Genomic DNA, 15,309 nt, shown 5'->3' on the forward strand with positions numbered 1-15,309 from the left:
TACAGACATAGTGCTCCCATTCACATGAGGGGTTACTTCAAACTGAGATGAAAACTACGAAGAAAAAGACTGTGATTCTATGAGGCTGTAGACTGGGCATCAGACAAGGTGCTCTTGAGGAGGCGCTGAGGTCGAAAAGGATGAGTAAGAACTAGAGAAAGCGCTGCGGGGACGAGTACTGAGGGCAGAGCTAAGAGGGGCTGGGAAGCTGGAGTGGTGGTAGGGGAACCATGGATGTGCAGCCCTGGAGGCCACTTGAGCTTTGGTGGTGATCATCAAGGTGACAGGGAGTCTGTGCAGGGTTGCAGGTGGGCGATGGAGATGAGACCTGCTCCCCAGCTCCCGTGGAGGGGTGGTGTTTGGAGGGAGGCCAGTGTTGAAACAGGGATCCATCAGGAGGCTGTTACACTAGACGGGGGACAACAGTGATGGCTTGGGTGAGGTGATAGCACAGAGATGGAGAGAAGTAGATAGGTTGCACTTGGTGATGGAGGGTGTGAAGGGAGGAGACGGGCTTCTGACTCAGATACTTGGAATGATAGTGGAGTTCCTGTTGAGCAGAGGGATGTGGGAAAGAGAGATGGTCTCTTTTTCTTGCAGGGGCAGGGTAGAGATTGTTGTGAGTTCAGTCTTAGATTTGGGGAGCATAGGGTGCCTTTGAAATATCCACACAAAGCAGACAGCTGTATAAACAGATTTACACAGAGCTCAAAGGTGATGTTTGAGCTGACTCTTGGAAAAAAGATTGCATGGTTTCCAAGTGAACAGTAGGGAAGGACAGGCAAGGCAGCCCAGTGTGGAGGGTGTGGCATAAGGGAAAGTCGGGAGACTGGAAAGAGCGCGGTGTTAGGGGAGCTGTGAATGGTTGTGGGATTGAGAACTGGGTGTGTAGCCAAGATGGGAAAGGAGAGATTTGGGGCTGGGCAGGTCGTGGGGAATCTTTTATGCCATGTTAAGAAATTGGAACTTTATCCTAAAGGCTATCATCAGCTAGTGGAGGGCTTTTAGTGATTGAGTGTTATAGTCAGGTTTATACTTCAGAAAAATCACTGCCAGTAAAGTGAAGGACTGATTGGGTGAGTCATTCCTTCCCTCATTTGTCTCCCAGGGCTGTCTCTTCCACGCTGTGCGCTCAGCACTGTGTTAGATGTTGGGGAGACTGAGGTCAAGGCAGAGACTGTACTTTAATGAGTTGGTTGTCTATGGAGGAAGAGGGACCCAAAAGCATAAAACTATATTCAATATGGTAATTGTGAGAATACCCATGTATATAGAGTATTAGCTCAGAACAGCTTAGCTAGACTGTGTTTAGGGAAAGTTTCTAAGATGATATTAGACAAAGTTTTAAACAAATTGTAGGGGAGATGGATGGTCATTGAAATTGCATTCCACCTTTCCATCCGGCAGCAGCCATCAGCCCAAAGGTAGGCCAAGGTGGGCGCTTGCAAGTCCATCCAGGAGCTACAGAGGAAGAAGCAGTCCGATGAAATGCGCTTCTCAGGGTGCACGCTGGCAGGACCACCAGCTCTCTGCGCTCCACAGGGCCCCCCACCCAACCTGGCCTGATAAAGCGTTCAGGCTGGGGTACAAGGCCAAGCAAGGTTATGTCATATATCAGACTCGTGTGCATTGTGGTGGCCGCAAACGCCCAGTTCCTAAGGGTGCTACCTCTGGCAAGCCTGTCCATCATGGTGGTAACCAGCTCAAGTTTGCCTGAAGCCTTCAGTCTGTTGCAGAGGAGTGAATTGGATGCCACTGGGGCTCTGAGAGTCTTGAATTCTTCCTGGGTTGGTGAAGATTCCACATACTAATTCTTTGAGGTTATCCTCATTGATCCATTCCATAAAGCTATCGGAAGAAATCCTGACACCCAGTGGATCACCAAACCAGTCCACAAGCACAGGGAGATGCGAGGGCTAACATCCGCAGGCCCAAGAGCCGTGGCCTTGGAAAGGGTCACAAGTTCCACCACACTATTGGTGGTTCTTGCCATGCAGCATGGAGAAGATGCAGTATCCTCCGCCTCCACCATTACTGCTAACATAGGTAATATTTGTAAAATTCTTACCTAATAAATAATTCAGGACAGTCAAAAAAAAAAAAAAGAAATTGCATTCCAAGTACAGGGGTAGAAAGAACAGAATCATGGAAGGAATAAGTAGTGTAGTATATTAGGAGACCTCCATTGGTTTTTTGCAGGAAGGCAAAGAGCAAAGGGAAAGTAGTGGGAAGTGAGGATGGCCTGGATTTCCAGTGTCTGCTAGACTAAGAAGGCTGTGATATGATCAACTTTGCCTGTTAGAATGATCATTTTGCAGCTGTGGGGAGAATGGATTTGCAGGCAAGAGCCTATGAGGTCCCCTTCATGATAAAAAAAAAAAAACCCACCCTCCCCAACCCCAAAACCTCATTAGGAATGGAATGGAGCTCCCTTAAATGGATAAAGACCATTTGTTGCAAAACCCACTGCTAACATCATGCCCAGTGGTGAAAGACTAAAGGCTCTCCCCTTAAGATCCAGAATGAAACAAGGATGCCCACACTTGTCATTCTTATTAAATATTGTACAAGTAGCTCTAGCTGGATAATTGGGCCAGGAGATGAAATCAAAACCATCCACGGTAGAAAGGAAGTAAAATGCACCTCCATTTGCAGATAGCATGATGTTGTAGAAGTAAATTCACTAGAACACTCTTAGAACTAATACGTTCAGTAAGGTAGCAGGATATAAGATCTGTATGCAAAAGTCAGTTGTATTAGTAAATAATTAAAATGAACAACCAGGAAATTAAATTAAGAATATAATTCTTTTCATAATATTAAAAGTTAATTAGGAATAAAATGAACAAAAAACTACAAGGCTTGTGTACTGAACACTACAAAACATCACAGAAGTTTAGGAAGACCGAAGTAATAAAAAGACATCCCAAGTTTACAGGTTGGAAGGCTTCATATTGTTGAGTTGGCAGTACCACCCAGACCAATGCACAGATTCCTTGCAGTCTCCATCAAAATCCCCGCTGGGTTCTTTTGCAAAAATCAAGCTGATCCTCAACTGCATGTTTTTCTAGCATGAGTTCCTGGGAGAATGGCTTCACTCAGACATTGCCAACTTAATACGAGGTTGACAGGTGTGAGGCATGACGATGTCTAAGGCCTTGTTCTAAGCCTGTGACCTATATTCAAGAGGTAATCTTTACAAGCCTGTACGTCCACACTGATGGGTGAGGAAATGGGAAGGAAGTAGCCCTAGGTCACACAGCTGGAAGCTGGGGAGCCAGGATTCCAACACCATCATTCTGGTACCACAACCCATGGTCTTGACCCCTACTGAATACTGCTTCTTTCCCCAGTGAGAGAATACAAGAGCTAAGTGGAACATTCTGAGCCAGAGGCTTCTGGACATGTAGGTAGAGGTGCTAAGCAGATGGTTGGCTTCATATCTGGAAGTTGAGGAGAGGGCTTGGCCTCTGATCAGGATCTGAGCACCATCAACATAAAAGCAGTATTGTCATCATGGTTGGGAGAAGGTAGTGAGATGGGCAGGTAGGTGATATCAGACTCATGTTTCACAGGAACTGAGAGACTAAAGGTCAGGGGTCGAATTGGCCTCTTGCAAAATTCGTATGTGGACATCCTAACCCCGGGACCTCAGACTGTGACCTTATTTGGAGATAGTTTTTATAGAGACAGTCTAGTGAAAGTGAGGTCCTGAGGGTGGGCCCCAATCCAATATGACTGGTGTCCTTATCGAAAGGGAAACTTGGAGATGGACATGCCCACAGGGAGGATGCATGTAAATGTGCAGACAACCATCTCCAAGCCAAGAAGAGGCCTCGGAAGTAACTGTCCTTGCCGACACCCATCTCAGACTTCCAGCCCCCAGGATTATGAGATGAGAAATTTCTGTTGTCTCAACCACCTGGTTTTGGTACTTTATTCTGGCAGCACCAACGGGCTAATGCAGGAAGGAAGGAAGAACGTCCAATAGGAGGGATTATCAACAGTGTCAAGTCCGTAGAGGACAGAACCCAGACCTGCCTACCAGGTCTGAGCCAGCTCCCAGTACCTGACATCACAGTGCCTCCCGAGCAGGCCTGCTTTGTCGCTGTTGTGACCTGAGGTGACATCCCCTGCTGAGTCATGTTCTGGCCCCTCCAGAGCAGGAGTGGGAGCATCAGGGACCCCTCGATCCCCCTTGATCCCATCATTGGCTGTCAGTCTCAACCTCTCCTAAGCTTGAGTTTTTGCAAGCCAGATGTGGGAGTTAGATGAGTCCTTGTTAAATGTCATCTCACTGGTTTTGATTCCCCACATCGCCCAGTATGTTGCTTAAAATTTCAGCTCTGCTGTCTTTCAGGTAAGCTTTCCCCGGAGACATGTGGTGTCCCCAGAATTGAAAGGGATTTGCTTATTTTGCGCTTATCTAAGTGACCGAAAAGAGGGAAAACCTGTAGGAGACAATACCAGAGGGGCAGCAGCCGCGGGCAGCGCCCCAGCTGTGCCCCTGGGGTCCTGGGGAAAGTCTGTCTTCTCTTGGTTCCCGGGTCCCGGGACCACCTGCGGCAGCCCTCAGTCCCTGCTTCTTGACTCCTCTGTAGGCACCTCCTCTTCCCTGCCCCTCAGTGTGGGCAGTGCTGGAGCTGGGTTCTTCACCAGTTGGCCCTTATGCTTCTGTGTCTTGACGATCCCCTCTCCGCTCCTGGTGCTAGTTCCTGCCTGTGGCTCTCAGTGGTTCTCCCGGCTGATTGCTTTGATCCAGCTGGTATCCACCCCAGGTAACTCTTGGGCTTCAGTGTCCTCTTCTATAGAACGAGGGGAGTAATAATAATAACAGACCACGCGAGGGCGTTAAGATGATCGAACGAGGTAATACAGCTGGAGAGTTTATTGGCAGTAGTGCCCGGTACACGCGAAGTCCTCTGTACGTGGTCCCGTTACTGCGACCACCACCACGGGCACGTGACCGCCGCTGACTCCAGCCCGCGTGTCCCAGGGCGCCTCGCCACGCACGGCAGGCTGCAAGTGTTGAACTCCGGTCGGGCAGCTCTCCCGTTGCCGCTTCTCACCCGGCCTGAAATCCTTTGCAGTTTATGCAGGGTTGACCTGAATTCTCACCTCTCTCCCCATGTGTGCGTGCAGTGTCCTAGAGTGTCCTCTCATGCCGGTTCCTCAGGGCTCACGCCGCTGCTCCGCGTACTCGGTGAAGTTGAGCAAACGCTTGGATGAGATGAGCAGGGCACTAATCAGTATTTGCCAGCCACCGTGAAGATGATGATTTATATACGTGTTAACCATCACCGCAGCCCTTTATGGTGGGCATTTGATCCCCTCGTCCCAACTGAACACTTTGAAGTCCAGTTGCTGATCCGGGAGAATAATATTCATACTCCTTCTTGAGTGCTGAGGAACCTGGAGCTACTTAGAACCTCCTGGTCCGTTCAGAACTAGCTTGCCATCTCGGGCCCTGCTGACTGTGCCCGTGGGACCCACTGCTTGCTGTGTGCAGGGGGACCAGAGAGTGGGGAGCGGCCAGGGGCTGAGTGCACCATTGCTCTCAGGAGTGCGAGCATGATCGGGCCTGCCCACCTGGAAGGTGCCTTCATGTATTGTGTTATTTGGCTCCACCAGACAAACTGGTTTAGCACAACAAAGTACAGACTGAAAATGTAAAAGATTTACCTCTGTCCTGTTTCTGTTCTAGATGCAGTGAACCACTCCCAAATGGGTTAACTGCTTCCAGAAACCTAATCAATAGGACATGGCTGTAAATAGTATCTGTAAATTAGCAATTTGCAATCCCAATAAAATATGAACAGATTGCAACAATAAATAGAAGAACTGAGCACAAAATGAGAGTAACTCTATTTGTGTTGTTCATTATATCATTCATCTTGGGCTCAGAACTCTGAATGTACCAGTTCCAAGAATCTTTTTACACCTTCTGTTGCAAGGTGAATGTTAAGTATTGTTGGACAGGAGTCTCTAAACGAATTGCCTGAAGTTTTCTCTGAACTTCAGCAAGAGAGCTGGAAGGCAGGCACCCAAAAAGAAGGCCTTTTTTGGAGGGGCCTCCTGGGGTTGGGGTGAGGGTTGGAGTGGATGTGAGGCCCTCAGTGAGACACTGTGGACCGTGGGCTGTCAGACATGCTTCCTGAGGGGTTCTTACTGTCCTGAGCCTCGGTATGAGCAGTTGATGACGTAGTGGTGCATTAAATGTCTCCAGGCAGTAAGAATGAGGTGATTAGCGGACAGTCCTCAAGCTTCTTCTTATGTACTGAGTCCAGTAAGTACATTGGGTTTTTTTTTTCTCTGACAACAGAAAATTTGGCATAGAAACCACTTCAGTGTAATATGGCCGACTCTAGAAGCCAGGTATGGAAGTCCGGTGAAAATGTGGTTAATTCCTATGATTGGTGAGTGGAAGTTAACTGTGAAAGTACCAAATCCCGAGTGAGGGAGTTAGTTTCATAACAGTGGTCTGGAGCTATAACTACTAAATGTTGGGGTATACCTGACCTCTCAAGTGGTCTAGGTGCTTTCCTCCCTCCCTGCCCACACTCCCCTTGTGCTGTTGGTGGTGGTGTGGCCTGTTCCTATGCCCACTTGAGGATGAGCTCCTGAGGGCAGGCCTCGGCTGTCTCGTTCATTGCCACACCCCGAGCCAGCACCCGGCGCACGGTAGGATCCCAGCAAACATTCCCGAGTAAGTGAATGAATGCATGGCTGTCTTCCCTGTCGATTGAAAGTCCCACAGGAGAGGTTGCGTGTGCGTAGCCTCCTACAGCCCCAGAGCCTCCTGGCGTCTGGTACTAGGTGTGGGGGTCCGGGCCTGGAGGCGTGGGTGCTAACACCATATGCTTTCCCCGGGCAGTGGGGTGTCCCTTTGCCTCTGTCTCCTCTTCTGTAAATTCCTTCTCTGTGGCTTATTTTGAGAATCAAATGAAATAATACATAAAAGATGCTTTTAAAACCATGAAGTATTATTGGTGATTGAGCTGTGTGTGTGTTCTGTCTACCTTCCATCACTGTAATTATGCTCATTTAGGCCAGAGTGATGTTCGTGCTTAAGATGAAAATAACTCCGATAATGTTCGTAAGTTTGGATTTATTCTTTGATTCCCCATCTTCCTGCCACGAAGTTATCAAGCTATAAATAAATATTATGACTTTTATGACAGAGGAGTGGAAACAGCGCTTCTTCCCTGACACAGCCAACTTGTCTTTACGGTGTTAGCCAGCGCAACTTGGTGTCCCCTTGAATTATTGATTCTGCCCTGCTGTCTCATGCCTAGAATTAAGGTATCAGCTGAGAAACAGAGTTGTTTGTGAGATGTGAGCTTCTGTGTGTATGCTAAGAGCATCTGTGCTGCCCCCACTAAAGAAAATAATTCAAGTGTACATTGAATGAGAGGTGTGAGGCATTATGGTTGGCGTAGGGGAGGGGCTCCCATGTTCTTGTCTCAGGAAGCTCTTAGGCTTCATAGGATTTTCTGCTTAGGTTCATACTAACGTGGGTATTTTGCTGTTGAATATTGCAGGATAGAGTAAAACATGGAACCGAGAGGCAGTCATACAGAAGGAAAAGAATAAATTGATACTTGAATAGAAACAGGAGGAAACTTGTCTTTATTGAGCATCTGTGTTATGTGATGGATGATCTCAGTACTTCATTGGATTAGTTACCATAATCATACTGCAAGATGAGTGTGCTTATCCCCGTGTTTTTCAAAACCAAGGCTCATAGCTAGTAAGTTGCCCAAGGTGATAGTTCATAAATGACAGGGCAGGTGGTTTCAGAGCATGGTGTGTGGGTAACTATAAGAAGCTTATAGTTATTACTCATTATAAAGTACAAGAGGCACAGTGGTAGGTGAGCACCACACCATTAAGATGGAAGGAAGATTTTTATAGGAATTTAAAAGCTCAAATTGATTATAAAATGTCATAATGTTGTTATTTAAAAATAGTTTAAAGTAGTTGTTGCTAGGAGCATGGTTTTTTTTGTAAATTTTTTTTTTAGATTTTATTTATTTATTTGACAGAGCACATGTGCACACAAGCAGGGGGAGCGGCAGGCAGAGGGAGAGGGAGGAGCAGGGTCCCCGCAGAGCAGGGAGCCCGATGCGGGGCTCGATGCGGGGCTCGATCCAGGACCCTGGGATCATGACCTGAGCCGAAGGCAAACGCTTAATGACTGAGCCACCCGGGGGCGCCCCACAGAGCATGCTTTCTTAATGGAGATCCATTGGCTTGAGTAGAAGTCAAGTTGAAAACTGTGTATATATGTACACTGTCATGTTCATCGCCTGCCCTGCCCACATGCATGCATGGTACCTGTGGACACCTTCTCCCAGAGAGTGAGTGCAGGATTTAGTTCTTCCCTGAACCCTACTTGGAACGGGCCGTGGTATGAGGGGGTAGACAGCTGCTTGCTGTGGCGACCGTCACACATGCCTTGTGGCCACACAGCTACTCCTGTGTTTTGTGCCACCTTCCACGTGAATTCTGTAGATATACAGTATTTCCTGATACTTTCTCAAAAAAGGTGGTTTTGAAAATTTAACTAGTGTATTGAACATCCACTTGTTAGTTGGATTGAGTCAGCTCTGTTATATGCCAGGTATTATATGAACTTTTATATACACTGTCTCATTTTAGGTAGTAAGTAGTGAACTTAGGTGATATTTTCAGTAAAGGAGAGACGGTGAAGATGGAATTCCAGCCCAGATGGCCCGGTGAGGTCCTGCTTTGTCTTGTCCTTGCCAGCAAAGGGGCTTAGACAATAACAGGAAAAATTTAAAAGGAGAAAACCAGAAATACCTGTGAGTTAAAAAAATTAGATAAGCAAATCCCATGAAATAGAAAAAAAAAATGAAGCAGTTAGCTGGGTTCTAGGTTCGTTGGTGGCTACAATTTTAGCATAGTGCAAAAAACCTAAATAAAACAGTAGCAAATCAGACTCTGATGGGTATAAAAGGAATAATATGTCACGACCAAGTAGATTTTATCTCAGAAATGCGAGGATGGTTCTAAGCCAGGAAATCTGTGTGACCTATATCATACTAGCAAATCAACTGAAAGAAAAATACAAAAATTTAATAGTTACAAAAAAGATAAAACTCAACATATATTCATACTGACTCTTAATAAACCAAGACTGTGACGGAGTATTAGCTTAATTAAGGGTGTTTGTGAAAAATCTATAAGAAACACACTTAGAAGTGAAACTTCAGACACATGATCTTTTTAAGAAATGATAAGAAAAGATTAAACACATAAGAGGTGTGTGAATTATAATGGGAGAAACAAAACTGCAGATGGGGGATTGTCTATGTGGAAAATTCAAGAGACTATGGACAGACCATTAGAATTGGAGAGTTCAAGTTTTCTTAATTAAAAAAAATAGCATATCTCCGTGCCAATAAAAGCCAATCAGAAGATACAACTTAGAATATTCACATTCACACTAGTGACCAGTACTCTGCTATTGTTAAAAAAAAAATCCAGCCATGTATGTAAGACCTTTATGAAGGCTGTCACAAAACATACAAGTAGACCTGATAAAATAGCAAATGATACACTATGTGGAGGGGAAGACTTGATATTTTGAAGATGTTGACTTACAGCCAGATCTGTGGATTACCTATAATTCCTAGCAAAATTCCAACAGGTTTTAAAATCAACTTGACATGCTAATTTTAGAATTCATATAGAAGAACGAGCCAAGAGTAGCCAAGAAGAAAGTGACCAAGTTGTGGAGTCTTGCCCCATGAGATAGTAAGGCTTGTGAAGCGAGAGTAATTAGAACCATCTGATGAATGTACAGGGAGAGATAGACAAATGGAAGAAAATAGAAAGCCCCAAATCAAATCCGTAGGTATAGGGAAATTGGACATGCCTTATTTCATTAATTCTACGAAATACCTCTATTTTATCGCTAAAATACAATTTCATCTTATTTATGATGTTTTATAATTGTTGTCAGCCAGATGGCAGACCTAACATGGTTTTGTAAGAACCTTCTGAGGAGAATTTTAGAACTGATGGAATGTGGAATGGCAGGGAGATGTTCTAAATCAGTGGGAGCAAGGAAGAACCTTTTCATAAACGGTGCTGGCACGTTTGGTTATACATATGGGAGGAACCCAGGAGTACCATAAGCAAGATCAGTATCGGATAGGATAAATATTCCAGGATGAAAAAGCAACATGTTTGCAGTTTTAGAAGATCGTATAGGGGGTGACCCAGGGGAGGGGCAGGGTTTCTTCAGCTTGGCATACAGAGCATAAACCGGAAAGGAGGAGGCTGTCCAGCTTGATTACATCACACTCTTACAAAATCCTGCAAAGGAGAATGTGAGCAAAATTTAAAGCTAAGTCACATGTATGTTATGACATTTTATGCGTTGTTAGGTCTATATGATAAATCCCAAGTGAAGAAAAAGTTAAGGAGATAGAGGGAGAGAGAATCCACAGAAAGGGAGATGTGATCAGCACCCTTAACTAACAAAGGACTAGATTGTACGAGGGATTATCACTGATGCTTGAATCTGGAAGCAGCAGTTAGGGAAGCAGGTGGTGGAGCCGAGCAGACCTGCAGGAAGAGGAAGCCTGAGCCGGCTCAGCCATGCAGATGCTCCTGTTTGGTCCCTCTTGCCTGACAGGCGCCTGTGCCCCGCCCGTGATTAAATAGCAGTAGTAATGCTCTTGTAAAAAACAAGAGAGGAGAGGCACACTGACATGAGGTAGCAGCTCCCTGTCTCCCCTGCTTTATCGTCAGCAGGCCTTCGCACCCTCCTGACAGGACATTCATCACACACTTTGTTTTTGTCTATCGCCTGCTCTCCGAAAGGGTGGTCGTTTTGTCTGTAGTTTGCTTGCTAGCGTCTTCAGTGTGTTTAGCAGTGACTGGCACATAAATATTTGTTGAGTAAGTGGATAGATGGATGGAGGGGACAGGGACAGGTCCACATTTATAAAACCTGGACTTAGTAGAATGGGGAAACCGAAATAGCAAAGTCTGTAGTACCAGAAATGGCAAGGATGTAGTAAGATGGCAACTCTTGCATAGTTTGGCCAAAGTATAAATCTGTGCATCCATTTGGCACTTTCAGTGAAGTTGAGGCTGCGTGTATTTTTTGACCTCTTCCCAGTGCTGTTGGAGAAGTGACCACTGAAAAGAGCTCGAATGCCTGTGAATAAGGACTCATAAATAAAGTGTGGTAAATCTGTGCACTGCAGTACCCCACGGTAGTTAAAATGACAGAAGTAAATAAAAATCTATCAGTGTGATTAAATCTTGGAACAATCGTTTATTGAGGGAAAACAGTAAGTTTCAGAATAAAGTAATTTGTATGATTACATTTCCATCGTGTTTAAAAACGTGTAATATTTACATACATGTAATAAGCATATAAAAATATGTGACTAACACATCAATTTCAGGATGATCGTTACCTCTGAGGAAGAAGACAGGGGCACTTAGGGGCTCTATGTGTGTAAGTAAATGGGAAAAAACGGTAAGATTTGTTACAGACCTATGGGTCCATGAATGATGATTATGGGTTTTAGACTACACTCATCAGCTCATGGATTCTTAGTGTTCTGTCGTATTGCCTGCCTTCCAAAGAAATCTGACACAAAAGATACAGTTGACTCAGTACAGCACATAAGGAAACTCCCTGGTGTCTTGTCCTGCCTTCCCACTCCAGAACTCACTGGTCCCTGTCGTGAACGTGGTGTTTGTCATTCTGAAGCTTGTCAGGTTGGGCACTTGGTTAGTTTGTTCTGGAGGCATAGGGTGGATGGAGGGGCGTGTCTAGAAGCGCGCACACGCGCGTGTGTGTGTGTGTTTGTGTGTGTGTGTGATGAAGCACGTACATGGGCGCACTGTACATGACTGGGATCTACTCACCGGCAGCCAATGCTCAGTGGCACACACGTTCCTGTCAGATTCATCCATGGCGTCAAGGTGAGCTCTGTAAATCCTGTACTTGTGTCTAAATTCCTGTAGTGAGTGAGCTTGGTTTTGGGGTTTTAGAAGACTTCTTCCTTCATGGTTTACCTTTCTCCATCACAAAAAGGAAAATGACCCAAGCTCATTGTATTTCCCACCCCCTAGAGGGGTGAGTTGAAGGGATTTTAAGATACTTCCAGAGATGGCCAAAACCTATGCAAACACTGTACTTTTCACATCCATTGGCAGAGAGCCCCCCAAATCCAGGACATTTTCTCTAAGGGGCAGGTGGTAGGGAAGAGAAGGCTGGTGCCTGCGGTGGTCAGGATTCCAGCAGGGTGCAGCAGGAAGGCTCAGGTGTGCCCGCACAGCACTGAGCAACGAGCAGCTACGGGAAGCTGCCAGTCCCTCTGTGCCTGAGGGGGTGAGGGCTCTGCATGGTGTTAGCAGAGCTTCTGCGTGCTAGAGCCATGGGAGCATGGGGTGGGGGGTCCAGCCCCTCTATGCTGTGGCCGAGAGGACACCCTAGGGGACAGATAACTAGACATAGTATTGCTTCATCTCGTGTCTTGGACTGACGGACTGGCGGAGGAATTGTGACAGGTGAGACCAGAGCCGGAGGCCCCACATCTGGGCCTGGGCAGCAGTTCTGCTCTGTATTTGTGTCCTCGGGCCCTGGACAGAGCTACAGCCACTCATTCACTCACTGCCTGGACACCTGCTCTTCTACTCGGCACGTGCTCCTTGGACACATAGCTTGGGTGGTGAGGACCCTGCCTCTCAGAGGTTCTACTCCATGGGAACAGGGAGGCGTGGGAGGAAAGCTCAGAAGCTGAGTGCTGCCAGGCACCTGTCTGTGCGCTCTCCCATTTACCCCTCCAGCAGCCCTCTGATCTAGGCATTTCATCCTCCCTCTTCATAAATGAGGAAAGGAAGGTTTGGAGAGGCTGATATATTCATGCCAGTAAACTAGTAATGTGGCTGAGCTGGAATTCAAGCCTGCAGCTCTGCGGCTGTGAGCCCTCTGCCCCTGCAGAAAATAACCTACACCTTAGGAGGAACGTGGCTGAAGACGTGCCTGCAGGTAGGAGCCGCAGAAGTGGGGAGCACCGCGCTGGAGCAGGAGCAGGGTGGGACACGCCGTTTCCTGGAGCTGCTGCTCACCCTCGCCTGCTGTCCGCCCCGTGTGGTCATTGCAGGAGTAGCTTTCCCAGTGAGCGCGCACGCGGAGCCACCGGGGGGTTGCCCTGCTGTGTGCGGTGCCTGGGCCGTGACTTGAGCCAGTCGAAGCAGCACCCCCAGAAGGCTGCCCTTTCTGTGTTGGGGGGCTTGTTTTTGGAATGTTACAGTGAGAGAGGAAGGTCATAAAATGTCCCATAGTCTATTGTGTGCTTCCAACATTCATTCCTTGGCACTTGGAAAAAAGGAAATTAAAAATCATTCTATGGGTGTGTGAATGTGTGCACGAGATGCAGTGTTTCTGAGGACACGTCTTCAAATGCAAGCGTGTGGATCTATTTTTAGGCATCCTTTCTCCCAACAGTGCTGTTTAAAGATTCAGCTCAGGCTGCTAATAGGTATATTTATAACCATTCTGTCGAGGGCCCCAGCATGAATGCTGCTGCCGATGATGCTATTCTTGGAGGCGGTTGCCATGGTTACCATTAACCCTTTGCCTTGGAAGAGTCTATCTGTCGGATGCTTTGTTCCCCCAGGGCGCCCAGGAGCATTTGAATGCATACATGTACTCCGAAATGGAAACAAAAGTTGAGTGCATTTAATGCTTAAACAGTGAATAAATTTGGCAAATGAATGGGCAGCACAAGTAATATAAGTAGAGATTCCTCCTTTGCCCTTAAAAATAGAACAATAAAGTTAGCTTTGTAGCCGCTGCTGAGCACTGCTGAGCTAAAACCGTCCTTTAAATTTGAATATAGACTCACATGTGAGGAGAGAGGACTCAGTTTCTTAAGATACATTGTTCCTGCTTCCCTAGCTAGGATTTCTCCAACTTTGCAACTTCTGGTTTAAAAGAAAAGCCAGGTATCTCTTTATTCTTTCCTTAAGTGGAGCACTACCGCACAGAGCTCTAGAACTGGTGTCCCTTAGGGCGTGAAGTCAGTTCTGATTTAGCTGTGCGGACTTACCAGTCAGTGGGGTCAAGATAAATAGAAGAGAGACATGGTGTAATACGGAGACATATTCCCCTTATTTTTAAAGAACCGTATCATGAGGCGTGCTGTGTAAGAAAGGGGGTTGGTTCTCCTGCCCATAAGTAGCTTATGGTTAGAAGAGGAATCAAACCATTATTCTAGCATGAAGAACAAAATAAACATGGCAAAAAGATAGCACAGATACTCTCTGGAAACAGAAATGCTGCATTTGGGCTGATGGTCAGGATTAATTTTGGTTAGCATAGGTGGAGAAAGATTGCTGGCCGAGGGGAGCCTGGCCATGGGTGGCCTGTTGGGCAGTGACTGTAGCGTGAGAAACTTTGGTGGGCTCTAGTGGGCTCTGAGACTGGGAAGGTGCCACGGGGCCTCCCTAAGGAAGGATTACTGTTGTTGGAGGAGCTAGCCAAGGATTTGAGAGACGTGGACTCGGCCTGACTTCTGTTTTATGAAGATAGCTCTGTGGATAATGGGGCAAGGTATCGGAGGCAGCAAGATAGGAGAACATGAAGTATTTCTGGGTGGAATTTTGAAGTGCACAGATTTTTTTCTTAATTGGTATATAAGAGCATTGCTTGTTGAATTGAATTATCTTTCATTCATTGATATTTATGCAAGAGGCTTTTTTATGCTCTTGTTAAATGCCAGATAAAATGCCAGGCATACTGGGGAAAGCAAGGCATTAAGTGTATGGACCCTGCCGCACCCCCGGGAAATAGAGATGATTCTGGCTATTTAGAACATAGGACTTAGTTGGAAGGCTCTGGAGTGAATAGGCTATCTGAACGAGGTAAATGTAAAATGCATTGTATGACCATGAGTGGTTTGAGGATATAGTGCAAGGGGTCATTGCTGGGAGCCAGGATGTGTGAATTCCAGGCCCAGCTCCTTGGCTCCCATTTCCTTGTGTGTTAAAATGAAGAGGGAGGAGGGAACACTGCTGGGTTCATGGAGTGATCCTTCTGAGAGTATGGTTCTGCTTCCTGAAATTCTCCCTCTGCCCAGCTCAGCCCTGGTACCTGCCCTCACAGGGTGTGGTCTGATTATACTTTCAGTCCCCCTCTGTCCCTTTCTTCTCTCCCTCTGTCCCTCTCCCCTTTCTTCCTCTCTCTCACACACACTCTCCTTCTCCATCCCCTCTCCTCCTTCCTCTTCCTCTCCCCCATTCCCTCTTTCCCAC

General features: G+C 46.5%; 1 protein-coding gene and 1 pseudogene across 5 annotated transcripts in view; both read left to right on the forward strand.

Annotated features, from left to right (window-relative positions):
• Positions 1-15,309, forward strand: part of TRAPPC9 (trafficking protein particle complex subunit 9) — a 550,504-nt gene that overhangs the window by 231,236 nt on the left and 303,959 nt on the right. The gene's annotated exons all lie outside the window — the stretch shown is intronic.
• Positions 429-10,704, forward strand: LOC123858493 (large ribosomal subunit protein eL15-like; annotated as a pseudogene). The gene is made up of 2 exons (XR_006794165.3): positions 429-437; positions 1,429-10,704. The product of XR_006794165.3 is annotated as a large ribosomal subunit protein eL15-like (transcript).

Source organism: Mirounga angustirostris, unplaced genomic scaffold (genome assembly GCF_029215605.1).
Source record: "Mirounga angustirostris isolate CCGP_5_RB_7025 unplaced genomic scaffold, mMirAng1.0.hap1 SCAF_4, whole genome shotgun sequence".
NCBI classification, from domain to species: Eukaryota; Metazoa; Chordata; class Mammalia; order Carnivora; family Phocidae; genus Mirounga; species Mirounga angustirostris.